The 16,410-nt window shown below is 36.6% G+C and overlaps 1 pseudogene; it reads left to right on the top strand.

Annotated features, from left to right (window-relative positions):
* Positions 1-9,876: 9,876 nt before the first annotated feature.
* On the top strand, positions 9,877-15,555 carry LOC118351754 (tigger transposable element-derived protein 1-like; annotated as a pseudogene).
* The last annotated feature ends 855 nt before the right edge of the window (positions 15,556-16,410 follow it).

Raw genomic sequence — 16,410 nt, 5'->3', positions numbered from 1 at the left:
TAATCTGGATCCTAATAGGCTCCTTAGTTTTTTTCTTATCTCTCTCCACCCTCACATTCTATGTTCCAACTAAACTAAGTAACTTGCAACTCTTTTCAGATGAAGAAATGGTTTGTAGGCCTTGAAAGGACCTTTGCCTTTATTCTTTAGTCAAAGACCGGGAGTTTCTGAAGAGTTTTAGAAAGAGTGGTGTATCAGTGTGGAGAATAGATCAAAAGGAGACCTGTCTATAAACCCAGAAATCACTTAGAAGGCAGTTGCCATAGCAGTGAATGGAAGGAACAGAAACTGAACAATGAGGGGTCCAGAGATCTAAATTTTGATCACTATTGATTTGCTGCACAATCTGAAGCAATTCACTTAACCCCTCTAATTCCTAGATCTTGGCAATGCATTATACAAATATAAGATGATTTTTCACCCAAACCTGGCCCATTTTTAGAGTCACCATCTCAGGGGATGTCACCATAAAACATCCAACAGTAAGAAATCTCTGACCCATTTTTTACATCGCCCCCCCACTCACATCCTGTCAATCACCAAGTCCTTTTGCTTTAACCACTAACATTTCTTGAGTCTATTTATCTCCATCCCCATTAGTACAACCCTAATTTATTCCACTGTAATCTCACAGTTGAACTATAACAACTAGTTTCTTATATCCACCTCTGCTCTCCTCCAATCTATTGTCCACAGTGTGTCTGGAGTGATTTTCGAAAACCAAACCTGATCACATTACCATCCCCTAACACCTAGCTTCCTTTTGATCTTAAGATAAAGATAAAAATCTCAAACATGGACTCCCATGTTTCACAGACTTTTAACTTTTTTATTCTGACTCCTGGAAAGCTCTCTGGCTACATCATGTGCCGTTCTCCTCTATTCTTCAACTACAGTAGTCTTGAAAAGTGATATACTTCTTCCCATGCCACCTTTGCATATGCTGTTCCCTCTGCTTAGAATGCTCTTCTCCTCCCTCTTCCCCACCTCCTTTGCTAATTCTTAATCATCCTTTAAATCTCAACCCATTCATCTTTTCTATTAGAAAGGATTCTTTGATCTATTCCAAGTTGGGTTAACTCTTTACCATTCACTTTTAGAATACCTTAGAATTTTTGTTATGGCATTTGCCACCACCGTGAATAAATCATTTTTTTCTTGTGTAATTAGCCACTTAATAACTAGCCCCTGAATGAAACCATAAGAGGTCTGAAAATGATCCAAAAAAGGAACAATAAGAGAATATTTAGTGCCATGCTCTGGACTGAGAATAGATGTATGAAAGAGCTACAAATAAGATAGGATTATTTAAGGTAATGGACTATGCCTAAGCCTTTCCAAACTTTGTGGGCACGATGACAGAATAACAAATTTTAAAATGTTTTTTAAAAGTCTTCTCACCCTGAACTTGAGAATTTTGTAGTTTGCGTCCAATTTCTAGCCTCCCCATCACATAATTCCAGAAACCCTAAACAGCTCATTGTTTTCCCATATGCACCACATAAACTCTGCTGTACCACATTAGCCCAATTCTACTTCCCTTTGGCCTATATCCCTACCCTCAAAACATTCCTCAAAACCCACATCAAAATTTGAGCTCTCATATGAAACTTCCTTGAGTTCTCCAGTCAGAAACCATCTCCCTTATTTTTGCTGAACCCTCATAGTCTGTAATTTGTGGCCATTATAATTATTTATAGCATATTGATTTGGTTCTTATAAGCCATTGTAAATAATTCTATAAGCTGCTTTGTTATCTACAAAGCCCTTTTACACCCAATATTCTTCATGCTCCCACTCAGCAACAATGCTGTAAAGCAATGTGCTTAACTCCACGTTATCGGAGAAAGGTAACTCAGTTTATAGGAGAAGATGAACAGGTAATTGTCCAAAGTCACATAGCTAATAGATGATAGACCTGGGATTTATGTCCAGATGCTTTTACTCCAAATAATTTTCTCCTTCCATTATTTCAAGTTTACTGTCTTCATTTCCTGTCTTGCCTAGCATCTAGGTGTGAATATGTCTTAACTTCCCTTGTAAACTATGAAGCATTTGATAAAGACATAAATCTGTAGGCACTTTTAATGAATTTCATAAATTGGCTGATGACACAGAAGGTTCAGAGAAACTTGAGAGTCAAGTAAGAATTGACTCAAAAAGGCATTTTCTTGATATATTGATTTCATTATCATATGAAATTATAATAACTGTCTCCAAACCCAATGTGAACATCTAGGAAATGGGTGAAATTGTACAGCTTGAAGTACGTTAGGCTCCAGACATATTTTTAGTGCTGTTCATCAAAAGCAATGAAGAAGCTAAGCTGCTACTGAAGGGAAAAACAGAAGAAAAGCTTTTGATATGAAAGGTTCTCATTAATAAAGAATAATGTGGGTATTTCCATTAAAAAAGAAATGATTTAGCAACAAATATACATCAGGCCCTATTTCTGTGTAGTAAATTACCCTAAAAGTTAGTGACTTAAAAGTGTTTCACAGAGACACTGGGGTGGCTCAGTTCATGTCCTACTCTTGATTTCAGCTCAGGTCATGATCTCAGGTTCCTGCAATTGAGCTCCACATCAGGCTCCCCAGTCAGCATGGAGTCTGCTTGTCCCTCTCCCTCTGCTTATCACCCCACTAATGCTCTCTGTCTCTGTCTCTCTCTCACATACACATGCATGCATACACATGCTCTCAAATAAATAATAAAATATTTGTTAAAAGTGTTTCACAGACTTTTAACTATAAAGAACAAACTGACAGTAATCAGAGGGAGATGGCAGGGGAATGGGTGAAATAGGTGACAGGGATTAAGAAGTGCACTTGTGATGATCACCTGGTGATGTTTGGAATGAATGCTGAATCACTGTATAATATACTGGAATATATGTTAACTACACTGGAATTAAAATAAATACTTAATTTTTAAAAAACTGTTTCAATGGGTCATGAATCTGGGCATGGCTTAGTTGGGTGCCTCTGATTTAGTATCCCTGATAAGGCCGCAATCAAGTTCTTGCCCAAGGCTGCAATCTCACATTAAAACTCAAATAAGGGAAGATATGCTACCAAGCTCACTCACATGGTTATCAGCAGGCCTTGAGTCCTCACTGCCTGTTGGCCAACGATATCAATTCTTTGCTCTATGAACCACTCCACAGAGTTACACATAACATAACTTGCTTGCTTCTCCCAGAATGAGAACTGAGAGAGCAAAATGGAAATCAGTCTTTTTATAAGCTAATCTCAAAAGTGACAACCCATCACTTTTACAGCATTCTATTTATTAGAATCAAATCACTAGGTCATCTTTGCTCAGAGGAGGGAATTATATCAAGGACTACAAACAAGGATCATTGGGGACCACTTCAGAAGCTACCCATCACAAACTCTGAATGTGTATGTATATATATATATATACATTATATGTATATATAATAATATATATGTATTATTATATATATGTGTATATGTATATATACACATTATTTCATTTGGTCTTCACAACTGTTCTATACTATTATAGTATAATAATTTCAGCTTTACAGTTGAGAAAATTAGGATTTAGAGGACATTAAGGAACATATACAAAGCCATATAGTTAATAAAAAAAGAATTAGAAGAAATTTAAATCCAAGACTGCTTCCAAAAGCCCATTAGTTATAAGCAGAGTGACCCATGTACCCCTGATCACCTGGGACAGTTTCAGCTCATACCTGTTATCCCAGTGTAATTATTAATAGCACACAGTTTTACCTCCAAAAAGGTTCAGATTTGGATATAAAATTATAGAGCCATCCCATTGTATATATTCAAAGGAAGCTCATTTCAAAAGTCAATTCCTCCTGGACCATTTTCTGATCCTCCAAGGTTGGAGGATCCTTATGAGGAATGTGCACTCAATCCTGATTAACTGAACAGAATCAAATTGATTTCTCAATGCAACTGAACTTAAAACACTTAGAAAACATCAGTAGACATAGGAATTAATAAAATAGCTAAAATCATCAGAGGGACAAAGGAAAGACTAGATACCTTTCATTCTTTCCATATTTACTGAACACTTACATGAGCTAGGTACTATGCAGATGTTAATATGTGTTTCTTCTCTCAAGGACAAGATACCTAGGAGAAGCCTGGGATTCTATAGTACAGGTGGATCCATGCAATGACAATATAAATGTTTTTATACTTCCATGCCTTTACCTCTGTCTAGAATTCTCTCACTCTAACTGCCCACATGTCTGATGGATTCCTAATTGTCTTTTAACAAACACATAGATGAAGTATCATCTTATCTGAGTCTTCCATGATCCTTTCTCCACCCCTCCATTAGAGTGGTTCGTTCTTGCCTTTGTTTCCTTGTATGTTTTATCCTAATCTCTATAATGCTTATTAACCCTCCACTGTAAGAATTGGTTAACAGAACCATATCCCCTACTCACTGGACTTTAAGCTCTTGACAACAGGAACCAAAACTTATGCCAAAACATAGTATGTGCCCAAGAAATTTCTGTGTTGAATTGAACTAAGCAAAAGGCTAAACATTCATCACTATCATCATCTGCTGATACAGACTAACTGCCACATCCAAGACAGAGCCTGTTGAAGTGCCCTTATTCCCCCAAAATTTAAGACTACAGAGAGTGACTGATCTGGAGCTTTCATTTTACAAGTCAGTTCTGATTAGCTGGAAATGGCTACATGAGAAGGATTCTGAGGCTGGATCCAGATTCAACACAAAACAAAGTCATAGCTATCTGAGAAAGGATAAAAAGCAGGGAGAAAGACCCCATGTGCCTGTATTTACCATCCCTCACATATATTCACTTCTGTAACAACAGCGTAGAAGTATCTGTATATTCTCACTAAAATACACACAGAAAGAGAGAGAAGGTAACTGCTTTTCCAGCATCCTCAAATCAAAACTCTCAAAAATGTTATAAAGCATTGAGAAGCCCTAATCATAATCACAAGGGATTTTTATCAGTTTTATTTATTGCTATATCACTTAGCTATTGCCCAGTTAGAACAGTGCCAGGTACTCAATAAACACTAGTACTGTTACAAATTGTAACAGAAAGTGTACTGTTAATTCAATATTTTAAGTACATTATTACCAATGAGGAATTTTCGTCTACTCTGGAAACCTTAGCAGCATTTCTTACACTGAATCCAGGAAAAAAATCAGTCTGAGTGCTTATTAAAAACATATGTCAAGATTTTGGGAATGCTTTTGTGCCTTTGCACATACTTTTCCCCTTGTTCGGAATGTCCATTCTTCTTTTTTACCTAGAAAACTCCTATAAACCCTTTAAGGTCCAGTTCAAAGGTCATCCCTGTGTGAATTCATGCTAACTCTCCTATGTTACTATACTATGGTGTTGACTTGTATACTTCATAAGGAACCCATGTCTCCAACTCCAGTCAGATAAAATCTTTTTAAATGAAGGCAATTCTTCCTTAAAATGGTTCTCCTTTTTCCTTTCAAAACCACAAAATGCATTAGATGCATTCCTGAACATGATTAGGAGAAAAGAAAACCAACTAAAAGCTTTTACAAGATGCCTTTTCATCACTGCATGGCAGAGAATAAAATCAGTTCTTGTTATTCCTTAGACAGACAGTCTTTCTTTGCCTCCTGGGTTCTACAGCTTTTAGTTCTTCCCATTGTTATAAACCATGACACAGCATGTTACTCACAAAAGAAAATTACTTTTTCAAAGAAGGCACTGAAGCTGCCCCTGTGAAGGTAATGCCTCCAGTTTGTGAAGGTCAGTTGCTGAGGCCAAAGTCATAAGACAATCTTCTCAAACATCTTGGGGACCATCTATAACCTATGTGTTCAGACCAGGCATAAAAACCCGTGTTACAACTCATGAGCTGGAGAGATGGCATCTGACCAAATACCCCTCAATGACAAGGAAACAGAAAAGGAAATGGCTGGAGTCTGATTAAAGCCAGCCCACTGAGTGAGTTCTCAGAGTTCTAAAATTCCCCTAAGAAGGTATGACCTTGTAGCTGTCCAAAAGAAGAATGAGAATGACTGACTTACTCAAAAATACCGTGTATCACAATTTCTCAAATGGTTCAATTTCTTCTTCACTATTGTGTTGACATATCTATCTCCCTAAAGTGCATAAGGCATTACACTTATGACCAGAATTTTTCTTTGTTTTGGTTTCATCCCAATGGAGCTACTCAAACCTTGAAAACTTACAGAAGGCCTCTCCCACCATCCTCCTGTTTCTTTGTCATATCCCAAAAACCTGGGTTACAAGACGTACCAGACCTTAATATGCTCCAAAAAAATAATAAAGTAAGCCTTAAATAAAACCCAAAGAACTCTGTTCAAAGGGACTTGGAAAATTCAGGTCTGACCCAGGCTGGCATCAATAGACGAAGAGTCTGATTTTATAGGATGGCATATAGCAGCAGGAAAGTATGGTCATTTATGGTATTCACTCTCTCTATTTATCTGGTTATATCAGGATTGTAGCTGGCAGCAGATTTATACGTGGAGAATTTGAATCCAAGCCTCAGGCCATAGGAGTTGTCCAGGGTCAGAGATCCAGGGATTTACTTTCTTGAGGGTTCAAGAAACTTCATGGGAAATAACTATCCCTAAGGAGAGAAAGATTAATATAATATGGTCAGTCATAAAGCCTGAATGTACCTACAGGGTATTAAAGAAAAGATAAATGCCCAAAAGACATGTCCATTACCAAGTCTTATTCCAAGGACAATAAGACTAAGTCCAAATTCTACCTGTGTTTAATAAAGAAAATTCCAGCACAGCACCAAACTTGGCACTCATCACCTCACCCCCAAGAGGTACTGAACCTAGAGGCTGAATATCTTCAGTACCTATATCCTACCTGTGCTAGAGCAGTAAGAGCCTAGCCTACTGAGCTCTATTGCCACCTGAGTCTCCTCTGGTGAATAAACCAATTCAACCAACAGAGTCTGCCAAAATGGTATTATAAATTACTGTAAGTGGGTGTCTCAGTATCTTCTGCAATAGTTAATTGTATATATCAACCTGAATAGGCTAACAAATGCCCAAATGATAAAACATTATTTATGGATATGTCTCCAAGGGTGTTTCTGAAAGAGATTAACATTTGAATCAGTAGACTGAATGAAGAGACCTATCCTTGCCAAGATGAGTAGGTATCATCTAATCCTTTGAGGGCTCAAATGGAATGAAAAAGTCAAGGTAAAGTGAATTCTCTCTTTCTTCTTTAGCTGGCATGTCAATTTTTCCCTGCCCTACTTTGGAGCTCCTGGTTCTCAGGCCTTCAAACTTAAACTGAATTAATTATACCACAGGTTTTCCTGGTTCTCCAGATTGCAGATGAAAGATCATGCAACTTCCTGGACTTCATAGTCGTGTGAACCAATTCCTATAATCTCATCTTATATATATCTATATATATCCTATTAGCTCTTTCTTTAGGAAACCCTGACAATACACTTTCATTCAGCAAATATGTACTAAGTACCTAAAATGTGGCAGACATTTTGCTAAGCTCTCAAATTACAAAGACATGATCCCCTCTTCAAAAAGTTCACAGATGAGTTGGAAACACAGAGAGCAAAGAAATAATTATAATACAATGTGATGAATGCAATATTAGGATATGCAGAATATCATCGTTGTATATCAAAGAAGTCCCTAACCCAACTCAGAAAGTTCAAAGAAGTTTACATGAATGAAATATTCAAGAATACCCTTTTTATTTTTTATCTGAGTACATTGGCTGAGTACTAAACAGCATAGTAGGAGTTAGTGAGGAATAGTGTGAAGAACAGGCACTCTAGACAGACAAAATGGCATAAGCGAAAGTAAAGATACAAAAAGAGCTGTGTTCTCTAGGAACTAGAAGCAGTTCATATTGCTGGAACACAAGGTATGAGGCAAGGAGGAAAGGAGATGAAACCAGAGAGGTGCATGGAAGTCAGAACATGGAGGGCCTTGCATGCCATGTCAACAATCTTGAATTTTACCTGCTGAGAGATGGAGAACCATTATGATCCCTAACTATTAGCATGACTAATGAGACTGATACCCAAAATAAATAAGGACAGGTATTCTTATTTCTCTGGAATTGGTGTTTGATATCAAATGACTCCAACATTTACTGTATGATTTTAGAAAAATTAATTAAGTTCTCTAAGACTCATCTTCCTCATCTCTAAAATGGGGATCACAATACCTTGTAATCTTTCATGAGGATTAAATGAAACAAAACATTTGGTGGAGTCAGAACTCAAGCCCTATACAAAGTTAAGAGTCTTGTCAATTTTGACTGCTGCCTGCTGTGAGTTTTATTACATAATGAAGCAGTCTTCATAGAAAAGATTAACAGAGAACCTCTTCTTCAGCATCTTGTTATATCGAATAAAAAAATAAAATGAGATCATCCTCCCCTATAGTTTCATCTGTAGGTCATTTTACTTCCTACAGCAGGGCATCAATAACTTGCAGTATATGCGAACTGACTGAATGAAAAGTTATATTTAATTGGGAAATCAATGAATAGAAAGAGAGCACCAAGGTCATAGAGACAGTACAGTCTTGACCAATCTCACTCCCTTGCCCTTTCTCTGGGTATTCCATCATCATATCACACTTGCCAATTCCTCAGCAGTCTTAATTATGGACAGAGCCATTTGTCTTCAAATATCACAGCTCTGTGAAATCTATGCATCGATAAATACAGCTCAAAAGCTGTTTTCCACACTGCTGGAGAGTTAATTGCTTCTGTGGTTAAAGCAAATGTGGTCATTCTTTACCTTTGAGGGGGACTTTCAAGGTCTCCAAGTGGCTAGATGTTTCCTAGAAAAACAGAAAAAAAAAAAAAGGAAAACAGTTTTAGGGCTTGAAATTGTGTCTCAAAAAATCCATACTTTCAGATTACCTCTCCATGGCCAATGAGTAGCAAACCAGGCTTCCAGGATTAAACAAAGCCAACTAAGTCAATTATCTATTTCAAAATAGACATTTTCTTTGTGCCAATCATCATTCCTTTAGCTATTACCCTTTTCAGAAAGCATTTACTGGGTATGAGAGATGTGTCAGATATAAAGCAAGTATAAAAGCATTATGACTAAACTCTAATCAGTACATAGGATCTCAAAAAACAGGATTAGTTCTACTGCAAGATGGGGGTCAGGAGAAGCACTATAGAGGAGATTCTACTTAAACTGAATCTCAAGATGAATATGGACTTGTCTGACAGGAATGAGAATTAAGAAAGGAAAAGCTTGTCATATAGATGTAGCAAAATAAGTAAAGAGACAGAAACATGTTGAAAGCAACCAAGGAACTGTAAGTGCTCTGGTGTGGATGGCACATGAGGTAGAAGGAGAAGGGAGGGTGAGGAGGTAGGAAGGAGCCAGAAAATGGAATGCCTTGTATCATTTAAGAAAGCTATGAGAGCATTGATGGACTTTAATCAAGAAAATTATATACTCAAATGTATTCTAGAAAAATTATTCTAATTGCCAGTCTGGACAGTATTTGGAGAAGAGAGAGAGAAGACTAGGAAAGACCAATTAAGGAGTAGTTGCAATCATTTAAAAGGGAGATCATGAGGACTAATCTAAAGGAATAGCACTAAGGATAAAGATGAGTGGACAAGCACAAAATGATGATGACAATTCCAAAGGCATGGCTGCAGGCAGGTAGGGAATAAGGTTCTTTGTTTCTTCTTTCCAGGAACAGATGGGTACAGCCTTGGAAATGAGTAAGATGAGATTAACCAGAGCAAAAAGATGGTGAGAATAGATTACAGAGACTTTAATTCCATTAAATTTGTCTGAGTTTGATTGGACATCTAGATTGTGACAGGAATCATGATACACCATGCCTTGTGAAGAGACGAACAAGAACAGATCTCTGACTCAAAGCACAACAGAATATACATGGGCAGAGTGGCTGTACAGGTACCAGATGACCAGAAGGTAAGCACTATTCTCCCATTTCTTTGCTTTATTTTTCTTGTTTATTGTGTTTATTGTGCATTTTCTCCAACCCTTAACTTGAGCTTTATGAGGGCAAAAGTTTTTATCTGTTTGGTTCAGCACCTACAATAGTATTTGGCATATAAAGGCTTCTCATTAAATATTTACTAAGTAAATTAATTTATTCTGATCAGAACCTGTATATTTTTTCAGTTTGTAGACTCATGTATTTAAATCTAGAAGTTTTCACTTATTACTTCTTTCAATTTTGCCTCTATCCTATTATCTCCATTCATTACTACTCTAATGTTTGAATCTCTGGCTTCCAAGTCTCAATTCCTTTTTTTTTTTTTTTTCCCATCTCTTTACCTCTCCATGCTACATTCTGGATAATTTTCTCAAATCTGTCTTCAAAACAATTATTTCTCTCTTCATCTATCAACTGAGTGTTTTATTTTAATGACTTTTTTCTTTTGTATCTAGCATTTCACTTTGTTCTGTTTCAAATCTACCTGTGATTTTTCAAGTTAACTGGTTTGTACCTTAGTTTCTATTCCTCTTTGATCTTTTATTTCTTTGATCATTTTAAATCTATTTATTTTAATATCTTTTTTATATCTTTTATTTTTTTAAGATTTTATTTATTCATGAGAGACAGAGAGAGAGGCAGAGACACGGGCAGAGGGAGAAGCAGGCTCCATACAGGGACCTGATGTGGGACTCGATCCCAGGTCTCCAGGATCAGGCCCCCGGCCGAAGGCGGTGCTAAACCACTGAGCCACCCGGGCTACCCCTATTTTAATATCTTTTAGATTGATCTATTATTGCTATACATGGAGGAGATATTTAGCTCATCTGCTGATACATATTTTATGTGCTGATTTTTCTCATGGAATTTTATTCTATTGTATGATTTTTAAATATTTGGGTTTTTTTTTTGTTTTGTTTTTTAAAGGTTTATTTATCCATTCATGAGAGACAAAGAGAAAAGCAGAGACATAGGCAGAGAAGAAGCAGGCTCCTGGCAGCTCCTGATGTGGGACTCGATCCCAGATCCCAGGATCATGCTCTGAGCTGAGCCACCCTGGTGTCCCTGGTTTTTAATATTTGATGTGTGCTCATCTTCACCAATACTTTGGGAGTCTTGGTACTTTGGAAGCATCCCTGTTTTAAATCTACCTCTGTTAATATCCATAGTTTTCATTGTTTTTAGACCAGTTTTTATGTTACGTTCTTTGGTTTGGTACTACTTTGACTCCTATCCCACAGCCATGTGTGATGCAGACCTGGGTTTCTAATTTCCAGTCATGATTTGTTTACCAGACATAGCCTCAGGTAGACTACAAAATGCCTTGCGTCCTCCCAGGAAAGGCAGGCCAGGTTTTTCCGGTCCTTATTCAGAAATAGAGGATTTTTTCAGGGCTTCTGCTTTTAGGCAAGTAGTTTGTCAATAGCATAAGCTTGAAATCTGAGGCCTTTAATAATCTGATGCCACCAATATCAGAGAATCCTAGTCACCAGTCCCTAGACTTTAAATTCTGTATGATGTTACAATATAAGCTTTTCAGCTTTCCCACTCTGACTGAGCTTCCTCTTTGTTTTGTCATCTGGGTATTTTCTGTTCTTGGTTTAATCTTTAGCTATGTATGCAAAAATTCTTTTGTTTATTGTATCCAGCATTTTCATAAATTTAAAGAAAAGCAGTCATTCCAATTCTTCTCTATTTGCCAAAATTCATAATTCCATAATCCTAAAACCAAAAATTGTAGCTTCAATGTTAATTGTGCAAGTTGCAAGAGCTTATATTTACTCTCCTTCATTAACTATTTTACTGATATAAGCTGAGATGACATATTAATTTCCAGATACCAATGTTTGAGAGGACAATTGACAATATGACACACTTCTGGAAAAAACTGAAGGTGGTGAGGAATTCTGGAGACTGCCACAGTGGAAGCATTTGACCAGTCTAAGCATGCTTAGACTAAAGAAAAGGAGACTTGAGAACAAAAATATTTAAAGGACTGTCATGTAGAAGGAGAATTAGTCTTTTCTCATGTAGTTCCAGAGAACAAAAAGCTAGAATTTTGGTGAGCAAGCTCTGACACTGAATCATCACATAACAAGCCTGGACAAATCACTTACCCCTTATGGACTCCAGGGTACTCGTCTGTAAAATGAGGAAGTTGAATCACATGAATGCCAGGTTCCTTCATCTCTAATAGACTTTGTTTCATTTTTCACCAAAGGTAATGAGCAGGATTTTTCCAGCAATGAATCAGTGTGCACACTTGATGAATGATTTTGACCTCCCTTATTTTATCCTCACTCAAAATAATGTATTGCTTTTTTTGCTCCACCTAGACTGCAGATTTCAGACTAGGTCTCCGTAACCCCCTTTTGGGTCACAAATTATGGTTTAGGAATGCCTGAACCTGGTTTAGGAATGGCAGAGTGGTATGGGAGAAAGACTGTGGATTTTGGTGCCATAGAAACAGGAGTACCAAGCCAAATGTTCACCTAGTTCTTTGTCCTTGAGCTCCATTTAATTTCTCTGAATATCAGTTCCCTCTTACATAAAATTAAATAATATATAACTTAATGGTTTTTAGGATTATTAAAATTTTAAAACCAACATAAAAGTGTCTGACACACAACAGGCATTCCATAAATGTTAGTAAAATCAAATATCAAAACCAAATGTTCTGTATTGACAAGAATTGGAATGGTGCCTATGACAACAAGATATATTTTAATCCTTCCAACATGTTACACCATCAAGCCTTCATATTGCAAAACATCTTCTATCCCCATCACAATTTGCATGCATTCCAAATTCTAGTGGTTAATTATTTTCATACAAGATACAGTTATCTGAATTACACCAACACCTTGGGCATCTCTAGAAAATTATCTTTCCCTTGAATTGTTAAACCATGGGTAATCAAATCCCAGTCTCATAAATATTTGATTTAATGAAAAACAATTGCTATCCCTCTTGGTAACTAGTGTTTCTTCCAACTTATCTCTGGCCTCCTTCATTATCTCTTTGCACAGAGGGACTCCAGCCTCTCATATTTTTGCTATCACACCAGAATGGTACTTTATGAGCTGACATCTACGCATCTATCTCCTGACATCTAAGAGGATCTTAACTTGGTAAACAATACAACTGGATTCATTAAAAGTTTCTGATTCATCGCAACTCCATGAAAACTTCCTCTATTTTTTCTGATGATATTTCTTTCCTGGGGTCCTTTGTCATGGGGGTTTCATTCTGGTAAAATTGTTCTTGTCTCTGAAAAAATAAAATTAAAATCATCTATACTCCCTAGGTATATAAGAATAACTACAGACATACCTCATTTCATTTTGCTTCACTTTATTGTACTTCACAGATATTGTACTTCACACAAATAGAAGGAGAACAGAGCAACCCTGAGTTGAGCAGACCTATGGGTGCCATTTTTCCAACACTTGTATACTTTATGTCTCTGTCACACATTGGCGATTTTTGCAATATTTCAAACTCTTTCACTATTGTTATATTCATTATGGTGATCTGTGATCATTGATCTGTGATGTTACTCTTGTAACTCTACCGGAACACCATGAACTGCACCCACATAAGAAGGTGAACTTTACCAGTAAATGTTGTGTGTACTCTGACTGCTCCACTGACCAGCCATTCCCATGTCTCTCTCCCTCTCCTCAAGCTTTCCTATTTCCTTGGATACAAAAATATTGAAATGAGGCCAACTAATAATCCTATAATGGCCTTTCAGTGTTCAAATTAAGAATTGCACATCTCTCATTTTAAATCAAAAGCTAGAAATGATTAAGTTTAGTGAAGAAGGCATGTTGAAAGCTGAGAGAAAAAAAAAAAAAAAAGCTAGGCCTCTTGTGCCAGACATTTAGCCAGGTTGTGAATGCAAAGGAAAAATTCTTGAAGGAAATTAAAAATGCTACTCTAATAAACATACAAATAACAAGAAAGTAAAACAGCATTATTGCTGATATCCAGAAAGTTTGAGTCGTCTGGATAGATCAAACCAGCCACAACATTCCCTCAAGCCAAAGCCTAGCCCAATGTAAAGCCCTAACTTTATTTAATTCTATAAAGGCTAAGAGAGGTGAGGAAGCTGTGCAAGAAAAGTCTGAAGAGGTTGGTTTATGAGCTTTAAGGAAAGAAGCCATCTGTATACCATAAAAGTGCAAGGTGAAGCAGTAAGTGCTGATGCAGAAGCTGCAGCAAATGATCCAGAAGATCTAGCTGAGATAATTCATGAGGTGGCTATACTCAACAACAGATTTTCAGTATAGATGAAACAGCCTTCTAGTGGAAGAAGATGCTGTCTAGAACTTCAATAGCTAGAGAAGAGAAGTCAGTGCCAGCTTGAAAGCTTCAAAGAACAGGCTGTCTTATTAGGGAGTAAGGCAGCTGGTGACTTTGTTGAAGCCAAAGCTAATTTATCATTCCAAAAATCCTAGAGCCCTTAAGAATTATGCTAAATCTATACTGTCTATGCTCTATAAATGGAACAACAAAGCCTGGATGACAGCACATCTGTTTACAGCATAGTTTACTGAATATTTTAGCCCCACTAAAATATTCAGAGACCTACTGCTCAGAAAAATAAACTCCTTTCAAAATATTACTGTTTACTAACAATGCATCTGGTCACCCAAGAGCTCTGATGAAAAAGTACAAGATGAATGTTGTTTTCATGTCTACTAATACAACATCCATTCTGCAACCCATGAATCAAGTAGTAATTTCAACTTTCAAGTCTTATTACTTAAGAAATACATTTTGTAACACTACAGCTACCATAGAGAGTCATTCCTCTGATGGATCTGGGCAAAGTCAATTGAAAACCTTCTGGAAAGAAAAAAAAAAAAAAAAAAAAGAAAACCTTCTGGAAAGGATTCACCATTTGAGATGACACGAAGAACATTTGAAATTATGGGGAAAGGTCAAAATACCACTATTGGAAGAAGCTGATTCCAACCTTCATAGATGACTTTGAGGGGTTCAATATTTCACTGAAGGAAATAACTACAGATGTGGTAAAAATCATAAGAGAACTAGAATTAGAAGTGGAACTTGAAGATACAACTGTATTACTGTAATCTCACGATAAAACCTGAATGGAATTACTTCTCATGGATGAGCAAAGAAAGTTATTTTGGAGATGGAATTTACTCCCGGTGAAGATGGTTAAAATGACAAGAAAGGATTGAGAACATTACACAAACTTAATTGATAAAGCAGTAGCAGGGTTTGAGAGGACTAACCCCAATTTTGAAAGAGGTTCTACTTACCAGTTTTGAAATGCTTCCTGGAGCACTAACCCTCTCATACAGTTCTATGAACAGTATCATGCACCATGGTTGACTTGTTCATGAAAGCAAAAGTCAATCAGTGTGGTAGCCTTCATTGTTATTTTATTTTAAGACATCACCACAGCTACCCTATCCTTCAGCAATGACCATCCTGATTAGTCAGCAGCCATCAACAATGAGGCAAGATACTCCACCAGCAAAAAGATTATGATTCACTGAAAGCTCAAATGATTAAATGATGCTAAGCATTTCTTAGCAATAAAGTATTCTTAATTAAGATACATACATGTTTTTTAGACATAATGCTATTGCATACCTAATAGACTACAGTTGAGTATAAATGTAACTTTTATATGCATTGGGAGACCAAAAAATTCATTTGACTTGCTGTATTGTGATGTTTGCTTTATTGTGGTGGTCTAGAACCAAATACAGTATCTCTGAGATATGTCTGTATAACTGAATCATGAGAAAAATATTGAAGAGGAACCAACTGAACTAATACAGTACAGGGATTATGGGTTTGAAATTGGGTTCTAAAGTTAGACCCAGTTCAACAGGCTACCACTCACTAGTTGCATGACTTTCAACAAGCTGAGAAAGCATATAAGCTTTAGTTTCCACATCTGCATAATAGGCACAAAACTGTCTTCAAATATGCAGCAGGAGAGGAAAAGGAAATGCTGGATCTCCTACAGTAGCAGAAAGTACATGAAAGTCTGCCCCCTGGAAACACCAAAAACAAAGTGGAGAAATTCAAAGTTTAAAGTTAGAAGTTTCTCAATCATGGGTGAAGTGGATCCAAATAAATCTGTTTTATTATGTTTTTTGTTCTTATACTGAAATGGCCTAAAAAAAACAAAAAACACTTTACTATATTAAAACTTAGTGTCTAATTTCACAACTAAAATGTGGGATAATGACACCAGAATTTATATAAGCTCATGAACAGAAGCAGTAGCCATATCAAAATATGTAATACTTCTTCAGCACTTAATTGGTATGAAGGATAACAGTATATGTTTTACTTGCATATTTATGTGCATACCTCATTTAATCTTTATAATGTTTTGTGTGTATGTGCCTTATT

The sequence above is a fragment of the Canis lupus genome, chromosome 21 (assembly GCF_003254725.2).
Source record: "Canis lupus dingo isolate Sandy chromosome 21, ASM325472v2, whole genome shotgun sequence".
NCBI lineage: Eukaryota > Metazoa > Chordata > Mammalia > Carnivora > Canidae > Canis > Canis lupus.
This window is presented reverse-complemented; position numbering and strand designations above follow the sequence as displayed.